The sequence below is a fragment of the Ursus arctos genome, unplaced genomic scaffold (assembly GCF_023065955.2).
Source record: "Ursus arctos isolate Adak ecotype North America unplaced genomic scaffold, UrsArc2.0 scaffold_22, whole genome shotgun sequence".
Classification (NCBI taxonomy): Eukaryota; Metazoa; Chordata; class Mammalia; order Carnivora; family Ursidae; genus Ursus; species Ursus arctos.
Window position 1 is genome coordinate 58,453,822 of NW_026622897.1, and position 11,474 is coordinate 58,465,295.

An 11,474-nucleotide genomic window follows, 5' to 3' on the forward strand; every position below is an offset into this window, starting at 1 on the left:
TTCCAAATAGCTATTATAATTTCTACATTGAAAACCAATTGTTTCTTTCCTCTGGAAAATTTGTGTTATATACTTTTAATCACTACTAAAATGTGTTTTTTCAATGACTTCTTCCTGAAAGAGAAACTACAAATTATCCTATATATGACGTCATTAATGTAATGAATTTTAAGTCTCTGGACGTCTGAGATAATCTGGCCAAACAGGTCTCTCCTAACCATGATACACACATTTTTTCACTACTGACTAATCTGATACCCAGTTTACTTCAAGTGGACCTTTGAATGCACACAATCTGGAGGTTCAGGTAGACAGATCTCTTAACCAAATGTAATACACAGTATGATGTTTTATAAGCAGCATGAGAGGGGATCAAAATCAACGTGTTTCCTCTTATCTACAGTTGTGAACCTAATAAATAAAATTAAATATCTCTTTCTAATATTTAAGATTCTTTAACGAACAAATGAAAGACTAAATGAAATAGTACTTTTATACTAATGTTTCATGATCTGTGCCAATTTTGTAAGGACTATAAAATAAGCTGAATTTTTATTCTTATATCTCTTTGTCCAACTTAAAAGAATACCTATTATCTCTGCCAAGTTTAGTTAACTATACCAATCAAATTACATTTAGTTACTTAATTGGTCCTTCTTTATAATCTCACATTTTAAAATCTTACAAAACAACACCCTCCACTAATATATAACCACCTTCCACTTTTACCCTAGTTCTCTGCTTACCTTGACCTCAAAACTTCTAGAACAAGTGTTGGTCCATAAACTGGCTTTTGTACGTAGAGGGCAAGCAGAAACTGAAGAGAGAAGCAGACCACTACAGACTGGTAAGTGACAGTTTTAGTAAGCCAGGGAACATACATACAAAACTTGGGTGGCTGCAAGATGACGAGCTCTTTGCACCTGCCGGCCAGAATCTTAAGCGTTTATATGGAGGTCTTAACTGGGTTCAGTCATGCATACCATCCAGATGGTCTCAGCAGCACATTACTGTCTTAAGGTTGTGTCTTTAAGGTAGCTTCTAGTGTGGGGGAGGCAAGTGCAATGCACAGTCCAGGGACAGGGGAGAGAATGAGGAGCCTACAATTGCCTGGGTTCAGTGCTCAGGTCAACCTGGGGTCATGCCCTCTTGAGGACCTGTTCAAAGAACAAGTTGTAACCATCTTTCCCTTTACTTTCTCAACTTGAAATCTTTCTCCCTCTAATTGGTCTTTTTGTTATCACATCCATCACCTGTAATTGCTTTTGTCAATTTCACCAGTGGCTTCCATGTTAACAAATTAAATAGGCTTCTTTCTGGGCTCATCTGACTCCATCTCTCAGGAACAGCAAATGTGATTCTGTGTTCCTGAACTTGAAACATTTTCATTATTTTACTCCAGAAGCACTACACATTTTATGCTTTTCACCACTCCTGCTTAATAGGAAGACAGACAAATGAACAACAGGTATGAAAAGATGTTCGGTGTCACCAATCATTGGAGACTGCAAATCAAAACCACAATGAGATAATCATTTCTCATCTTGTTAGGATGGCAACTATAAGATCAATCAAATAAAGAATTTTAGGTGAGGATGTGGAAAACTTAGAACCCATGGCCACTGCCAGTGGGAATGAAAAATTGTGCAACCACTATGAAAAAAAGTTCCTTAAGAAATTAAAAATAGGATTACCATATGATCCCAAAATCCCACTTCTGAGTATTTACCCCAAAGGGCTGAAAATAAGATCTCAATGACATATATGTACTCTTATGTTTATTGCAGCACTATTCACAATATCCAAAATAAAGAAGTAACCTAAAGGTCCATGGATAGATGAATAGGTAAAGAAATGCGGTATATACATACAAGGTAATATTATTCAGGCATCAAAAAAGTAAACTGTCATATGCTACGTCATGGATAGCACTTAAGGATACTATGTTTACTGAAATAAGTCAGTCACACAAGAACAAATATTGTTATGATCCTATTTAAATCAGGTATTTTAATGTAGTTATGCTCACAGAAGTAGAAGGTGGAATGGTAGTTACCTTTATATATTATAATAATATGTATGTTATTTTATTTAACAAGACTATACATTGCCAATTAAAGAAATTTTTAAAAATCCAATTAAATGAAGGGACATACAATATTCATGGGGGAAGAGATATCAGTTATCCCCAAACTGATACACAGGTGTGTTGCAATTCTTATAAAAATCCAGGCAAGATTTTATGTTGATATAGACAAAATTTTTCTAAAATTTATTTGGACCATCAAAGGAATGACAATAGCTAAAACAATTGAAAACACATAATGAAACGAGGATGGAGTCTTTGCAATTTCAAGACTTACATAGCTACAATAATCAAGACTGTGGTATTGACAGAGGATAGGTACATTGAGCAATGAAACAGAATAGAAAACCTAGAACTAGACCCCCACATATATGTCCCAATGATTTTTGACACACAAACAAAAGAAATTCAACAAAGGAAATGTAGCCTTTCAATAAAGTCTGCTGGAAGAGCTGGATCTTGATAGGCAAAACTAAGAACACTGTTGACCTAAACCAAGATTGTTGATTGTACCTTACACACAAACTATCTCAAAAGAATGGATCATGAACTTAAATGAAAAATTTGAAGCTGTAAAACATTTCCAAAAGCAATGGGATAAATCTTTACCAGCCAGGACTAAGCAGAGTTCTTAGACTTGACACCAAAGCACAATGAAAAAAAAAAAGTGAAAAATTAAACCATATTAAAAACCTTAAAAAAAATTTTATTCTGCTAAAGACCATTTTAAGAGGATGAAAAGACAAACTACGGAATGGGAAAAATATTTCCAAGACCTAACCAATGCACATACACAGTTTTTCACACAAACACTCACCCGCACACACACACTCAAAGGTAAAAAAAATCCAATTAGAAAATAGACAAAAAATATAAACAGACATTTCATTGATCAGGACATACAAATGGCAAATAGATAACATAAAAAATAGTATATGATCTCACTCATATGTGGAATTTAAGAAACAAAAGAGATGAACATAGCAGAAGGGAAGGAAAAATTAGATAAAAAACAGATAGGGAGGCAAACCATAAGAGACCCTTAACTATAGGGAACAAACTGAAGGTTGCGGGAGGGGAGGGGTTGGAGGATGGGGTAACTGGGTGATGGGTGTTAAGGAGGGCACTTGATGTAATGAGCACTGCATGTTATATGCAACTAATGAATCACTAAATTGTACCCTTGAACTAATAATACCAATATGTTTACTAATTTTAATTTAAATAAAACAATTTAAAAAACGTTTAACATCATTAGCCATACACAAAAAATAAAATTGAGATAGAATATCACTACACAACTGTGACACAACATAAAATAAAACCTACTAACAACATGAGATTCTGGCAAGAAGGCGGAGAAACTGAATCATTAATACATTACTGGTAGGAATATAAAGTGGGACAGACATTCTGGAAAATATTTTGGCAGTTCCTTTAAAAGACAATACTGGAACTATCATACAATTTACTGTAACACTCCTGGGCATTTATCCCGGAGAAATACTTGTGTTCACATAAAAACCAGTGAACTGTGAGTGACATAAGTGAAAATGGCAAAATAACAATATTAAAAAGTTTGTCCCTAATAAAAGCAATGGATAAACTAAAAAACAAACAAAACAAACAAACAAAAACAGCAGTCAAAATCAACTTTCTCACCTTCTTGATACTACCTAAAAGTTGGCAGCAACTAGGGGAATACTTATCCAGAAAAAATAGTTGAGCCACTGTATAAAACAGTATGAAGTTTCCTCAAAAATTAAAAACAGAAATTCCATACGATCCAATAATTCCACTTCTGGTATTTATCCAATGAAAACAAAAACACTGATTTGGAATGGCGTATGCACCCCTCTATTTATTGCAACATTACTTATGGGAGTCAAAATATGGAAGCAACCTAAGTGTCCATTGACAGATGAAGGGATATGGAAGATGTGATATATATATATACACAAGAAAATATGCAACAATTAAAAAGAATGAGATCTTGCCATTTGAGACAACATGGATGGATTTGAGGGTATTATTCTAAGTGAAATTAAGTTAGACTGAGAAAGACAAATACATACGATTTCACTTATGTGTGGAATCTTAAAAAAAGAAATGAATTCACAAACAAACAAAAAGCAAAATCAGACCCATCAATACAGAAAGCAAACTGGTAGTTGCCAGAAGGCAAGAAGGGCAAGAAGGTGGGGGGATGGGCCAAATGGGTGAAGGAGAGTGGGAGATACAGGTTCCAGTCATGCAGTGAGGAAGTCATGGGACTAAATGGTACAACATAAGGAATGCAGTCAATGAGACTGTAATAAATAGTGTTGTGTGGTGACAGCTACACTGTGGTGAGCTAACACTACGTATAGAAATGTTGGATTTCTATGTTGTATACCTGAAACTTATATAACATTGTGTGTCAATTACATTCAAATTTTAAAAAAATCAAAAGAAATAAAAAATAAAGTGTTTGCACACATGTAGAAGCATATGGGAATAGCCATATGCTTAACTCATTAAAACTACACAGTGTATAAACCCTCTTTCAACTAACACATTTTTCATTAAAATCTGAGGTGATAGAACTCAAACCTGATAGGAAAATTCATTAGCAAATAAAGTTCCTCTCAGATAGAAGAGGTTTCTGGCACCATTTACAGCCTTTTGGCTCTATTCGGTCGTCTACTTTTTTGTTCCTTCCATCTTTAAGTCGCGTGTTTTCCAACCATGTTCCTGTTGATAATTCTAACTAAATAAAAGAAGTGAAACTTCAAAAAAAAAAAAAAATCTGAGGTGCTTGGGTGCGTAAGTGGTTGGGTGTCTGTCTCTTGATCTCAGCTTCTCTCATAGTCATGAATTAAAGCTCCATGTTGGGCTCCACACTGGGTGTGGAGCCTACAAAACAAACAAACAGCCCCCCCCCAAGATCTAAGTGTATGTAAACTTAGGTGTAGAAGCATGGTAGTAGCCCTATTGTTAACTCACTGAACCTGCACTGGGTATGTGTCTTTCAAGTAACATCTTCATTGGTTGAGATATGTCTCATCACCTTCTGTGTAGAAGCCTATGGGAATAGATGTATGCTTAACTTATTAAAACCTCACTGCCTGCACCCCAATGTTTACAATGTCCAAAATAGACAAATTGTGGAAGGAGCTGAGATGTCCTTCAACAGATAGGATAAAGAAGATGTGGTTCATATATACAATGGAATATTACTCAGCCTTCAGAAAAAGATGAATACCTACCATTTACGTTGACATGGAAGGAACTGGAAGGTATTATGCTAAGTGAAATAAGTCAATCAGAGAAAGACAATTATCATATGGTCTCGCTCATATGTGGACTATTAGAAATAGCTCAGAGGATCATAGGGGAAGGGAACGAAAACTGAATGGGAAGAAATCAGAGAGGGAGCCAAAGCATGAGAGACCCTTGACTCCGGAAAACAAACTGAGGGTTGTGGAAATGGAGGTATTGGGTGATGGGCATTAAGGAGGGCATGTGATGTGATGAGCACTAGGTGTTATATGCAACTAATGAATTGTTGAACACTACACCAAAAACTAATGATGTGCTATATGTTGACTAATTGAATTTAAATTTAAAAACAAAAAAGTGAGGGGGGAAAAAAGGAAGTTTTATTTATTTTATTTTATTCTATTTTATTTTTATTTTATTTAAGAAAATCTGCACTGCACTGCACAGGGGGACCTGGGTGGCTCGGTTAAGCATTTGCCTTTGTCTCAGGTCATGATCCTGAGGTCCTGGGACCAAGCCCCCTGTTGGGGCATCCTGCACAGGGGGGAGCCTGCTACTCCCTCTCCCTCTGACTCCTGACTCTGCCCACTGTTCGTGCTCTCGCTCGTTCTTGTTCTCTCTCGAATGAATAAATTTTTAAAAAATCTTAAAAAATAAAATCTACCCTGCACAAAACCAAATAATTAAATAAAGCCAAAAAACAGCCGAATCTCTGTAAGAGAGCTTTGCGACTTTTTAAAAATTGTCATAAAAGTCAATTAATATGAAATTCACCATTTTAAAAATATTTATTTTATTTATACTAGAGAGAGAGAGCACGAGTGGAGGTAGGGGTAGAGGAAGGCAATCTTCAAGTGGACTCCCCACTGAGCACCAAGCCTGAGGCAGGGCTTCATCTCAGGTTGCATGAGCTCGCAACCCATGAGATCATGACCTGGGCCCAAACCAACAGTCAGATGCTTAACCAGCTGAGCCACCCAGGAGCCCCCCAAATTAACCATGTTCAGTGTACCATTCAGTGACTTTTAGTACTTTCACAGTGCTGTGCAATCATCACCACTATCTAATTCCAGAATATTTTAGTCATCTCTCCAAAAAAGCCTATACATTTTAAGCAGTCACCTCCTTCACCCCACCCATGGCAACCAAAAATTTACTTTCTATTCTATGGATTTGTCTATTCCTCATATTTCATATAAATGGAATAACACAATATGTGGCTATCTGTCTCTGAATTGTTTGACTTAGCATAAAGTTTTCAAGGTTCATGTTGTTTAATCTCTTTTTTATTCTTACTACCCTGACTTGGAGATGACTAAGTACTCAGTGACATTATTGAATTAGAGACATTAAAAAATAAGTGAATAAAAAAAGAAATGGATGATACGTGAGGGACTAAAACATTCTGTGTAAGTGCTTCCACCACGTGTCCTACAAGGCCTCACAGGGAAAAAAAACTGCAGTATTAACATCACTCACTTCTACTAAAACTTGTGCTCAATTCCTCTTCATTAAGTACGTGCTCACACATGTGTGCATGGACACACACACACACACACAAAAAGTGCATATGAAATAATTCACTTAGGTATCATCATATAGCAGTAAGAATGGACAGCTTTGACTTTTTTACTCTTCCCATAAGGGTTAGTTTGATTGCTACGCAATCATCTGTGTCTCTAAGTTTTGTACTATCCCTTTAGGATATGTAGGACATTTTTCTTAAACACCCAATACACTAGTACAGGTATCATGGGACTTAGGAATCGAGGGCTGTGCACGTACATATAGCCTATGCTTTTGAACCAAGACCCTGAACACCTGGACCAGACTGCATTCAGCTCACCGTCTGTTATCCAGAACCGAAGGTATTAAAGGAACACAAAAGGGGGACTAGAGACAGGATTTTTAAAATTGTTTAGGCAGAAAGAGAAAGTAGAGGCTTTGAATGTGTATAAATTGTTTATGATATTCTCAGAAACACAGATTTGAGTCCATTCACCATGTTTGAAGGCAGGAGTGTTGTGGGAAGCTGGGAGGTCCCAAAATGTTTGTTTGCTCAATTCTCAGATTGTAATTCAGTGTAACTTTCTATCATGATTATGAATATCTAATGTCATTTCCTTAACCAAGTAGGAATCACTGGTTCTGCTATATAGGAAGTCAGGTATGAATCACGCTCATGACAGGAAGAAATGGGGGAGAACTAGGAGAATAGTTCTCAGTCATGCTCACAACTTGCTTCTTACCTGCCCTCCCCTTGTTCTCAGAAAAAGAACCTAATTTCTCTTGGTTCATTTCTACAGAGATTTAGTTAAGACTGTATTTCATCCATAACAACCCTTGCCTAGAAGGACCCACTGTTGTATAAGAGAAGACCATGGGTTTTAGAGATTTAGGACAGTCTAAGGAGAAAACAAGCTTGCCGAGTATGGGGTTTGGGAATGACAATAGACAAAAGATGATATGGAAGTTGTGTTTTACAAATAACATACATGTATTAATGTTACTATTCCAAAACACCTGTCTACACCCATGACATAATATTAGTTAATTTTTCTTGCTAGAACAATTAAGTTATGATGTATTGAAATCATTTTAAATCTGTTTTGGAAATTTCTTTAGTTATTTTGTGGTTAGTACTATATTACCTGTGTATAAGTGTGGACCTCTGACGGTTTTGCAAATGTATTAAAGATGGGACCTGAAATTATCATGTAACATGAAAGTCAGTTTTAGTAGTTAAAGACATATCTATAAAAAAGAAATGAGACATATGTAGGATATTTATTTTGTATTTAGGAAAGATATTCTCTAGAATACAGCACAAGGAATCTCAAAAAATATATTGCCTATTTTAAAATTATGGGTACCCATACTTTTCCTAAATTTATCTCCTTCTGTTGTACAGATCCATAAAGACTTGACTATTTGAATGTATTAAGGAGAACTGAGTAGTGATATTATTTTTTCAACAACCTATGACAATTTATTGTATACTAGTCAAATATTTATCAAAATAAACTTCATTATCTATTTTATTTTAGTAGAAAACATATTTAGATGGATAAACATATATGCAATTATATACGTATATCTGATTTTTATAGTTTTAAAAATTTCAGTTCATGATATATGTGAAATGAATACAAAAGTATTGTATTCAAACATAATGTACACATTTACAAGCCTAACAGAATGAAACTTGATGGCAGTTTTGTTATCCACGTTATTCTTCTTAAAGCAATACTTTTACTGGATGCCCTCGTTGGCAACCCTCTTGGGACTCCTCTCACTCCTGACAGCTTTTTCTGTATCCTAGCTTAATAAACTTCTATCACTTTACTCAGTTAAAAATATATATATAATATATATAAAATACATATAATATATAAATATATATCATATCTTAAAATATATAAAAATATATATACTGTTAAAAAATCACTTTAAGATCAATTTGTAGTGTAGTTTACATAGTTGATTTTGATTTCCCAAATCAATATATTTATTTTTCCTAGCACATTACTTTTTTCTGCTTCCTTGGAATTTCCTTTGTTTTCTCTATTTCAGGATTTTTTTGACATTTATAATTTCTGGCGATTTATGAGGTAAACATCCTAGTTTTATTTCTTCTGGTGGTTCCTTTGTGCTTTCCAAGTAATGATATTTATACTACAGCATTTAATTTAATAATGCTTAAAGTATAGACTATGACTAGTTAATTCATTCATCTGCTCATTTATTCAAAATTATTTATCAACATCTAATATGGGCTGTCTTGCTTGACAGTGCAGGCATAAAGTACAATCTGTGTTAATATGAAATTTCACTAAATTGTGGATGATTCAAGAATATCATAAGATTTTTATAATACCATGACGTTGAAATAGCGAAAGACATTGATTCCATAAACAAATCTATGCCTTAACTGTAACCCTGGCACTTTGCTAATTACATGATATTAAGAGGCTGTAGGGGTTGGCTTTCTCACCTGTCAGAGAGTTGTCTTCTTGAAATATATTATACTAGAGGCTATTTGGGGGGAACACAAAAAGAAAAGAAGTTTGCAAAATCATGTAGCTAAAATGTCAGTATGATTGAGTAAGAAATAGCAAGCGGTAAGAGAGAACACTGCTCTGCCTGTTTCTGGGAAGAAACTGCAACTAATAATATGAATGCGTATAAAAGGTGTGGTGATGGCTAAGGATGAAGAGTCATAAAAAATGAGATAATTGAATCCAGTATTCTTATTTTAATGTGAGTTCCTCAGTACCCTTCTACTACTTAACTCCAAGAACATTGTCAGCCAGTCATACAACCCTCCAGGATACAGATTTTCTGTAAGAATCAAAAGTGTCTGAGGAACAAAGCCATGAACACTGATGACTAAGAATGCCTCCAATGGAGTAGAGGTCCCTGCTTGAGCACTCTAAGTAAATCCTACCAATTGATGAAATTCACTCATCACCTGGAGTTTCAAATCAGCTCTCTATAGACTCTTTCTTAAGACTGAATCAATATTCAAAAATTACCAGATATGAGAAACTCTTCCAAAGTAAAAGACAGAAGCTAAAAAAATAAATAATTGAAACTTAGATGATATAGAAATTATATATGAAGCATATACATATGTACATATATATTACTGTCAGATTCACAAGATTCAGAAGCAAATAGGTTGTTGGAAATTTGTAATATTAGACAACCAAAAAATGCCAAGATATTTGGGATATAGAGTTCAGGAATTTTTCTAGAAAATGGATTAAAAATTAAAGAGATACAATGTAAAAATTTTAAAAGAAAAAAATGAAAAGAAGGGAATAAGGCCAGAAGATCCCATATCTAATTAAAAGTAATAATAGTAAAATAACAAGTTGGGAGGATATTATCAAAAGTTAATACAACACATTAAAAAAAACTACAAAAACCAGAAAAAAATAATAAAGTTGTCCTTTTAAAAGTCACTGAATTGTACAGTTACAATAGGTAAATATTATGGAATGTAAATTATATCATATATATATATATATACATATACATACATATATATATTTTAAATAAAATTGTCTTCAATCTTAAAAAAAAAGTGAATACAAGAAAATTTCTAAAACCGAAGGTCACAGAATTCCAGACCCAAAAATGCCCAATAAATACCTGCACACTAAATGACAAACATGCACACATACACCTCTATCTATCACCATTACCAGCACTGAGTATGAAAGCATAGAAATTTTAAAATGTTCTTAAGAACATTTTATTTCAGAGCCAGAAAGCAATAAATGAAGAAAAGCAAAGAAGAATAGCTCATGTAAAAAGTATCAACAGTCCTCTTAATAACTATACCTTAAACTAGGAGATTGAGAATGCCTTTGAAATTCAGACATAAGAAACCTCATCTACATGGAGCCTCCATTTACTCAATAATGAAGTGTAGATTAATAAAAATGCATCCTGGGCTCGTAGTGAGGATGAAATGAGTCACTGTATATAAACTTCTTAGAACTTTACCTAGTACATAGTAAGTATAAATAAGAATTATTAAAAATAAGAGCAACAAAAAATAAAAACAGTAAGAACAATAACAAATACATCCTAATCATTCTGTTGTGTCACCGGTGAGGTAATCAATGAGTTCTACCTTAAGAAACACCCAACGGAGGGGCTATAATAATTAATATTTAAATAAGATATTATAACAAATATCAATCTGAGTGATCATACTGACATAAATCAAAAGTGTAACACAATTACACTTGATTTTAAGTTTATGGGAATTGTATCTATATCTTTTTGTTTTAAAGTAATGTAGACACAAACCTGACACATAGTAGGTGTGAAGTATGTATTGTTAAATGAACTGATAAATTAATGAATTAAATAATGGTTTAAACTTAGTTTAAATAGTGTTTAAATAAACATGTCCTGGCATTTAAAATGTTTGTTTTCTTGTTATTACAATACAATATTTAACAGAGAGAAGAAACAGAGAGAGAGCACAATGAAGGTTTTTTGTTTTTTTGTTTTTTTTGTATTTTTCCAAATCTCGAAGGGTCAAAAATGAAACAAAACAAGAATAAAACTTCAACCCTATAAGCTTCTTAATGTTTACACCAGCTTAATT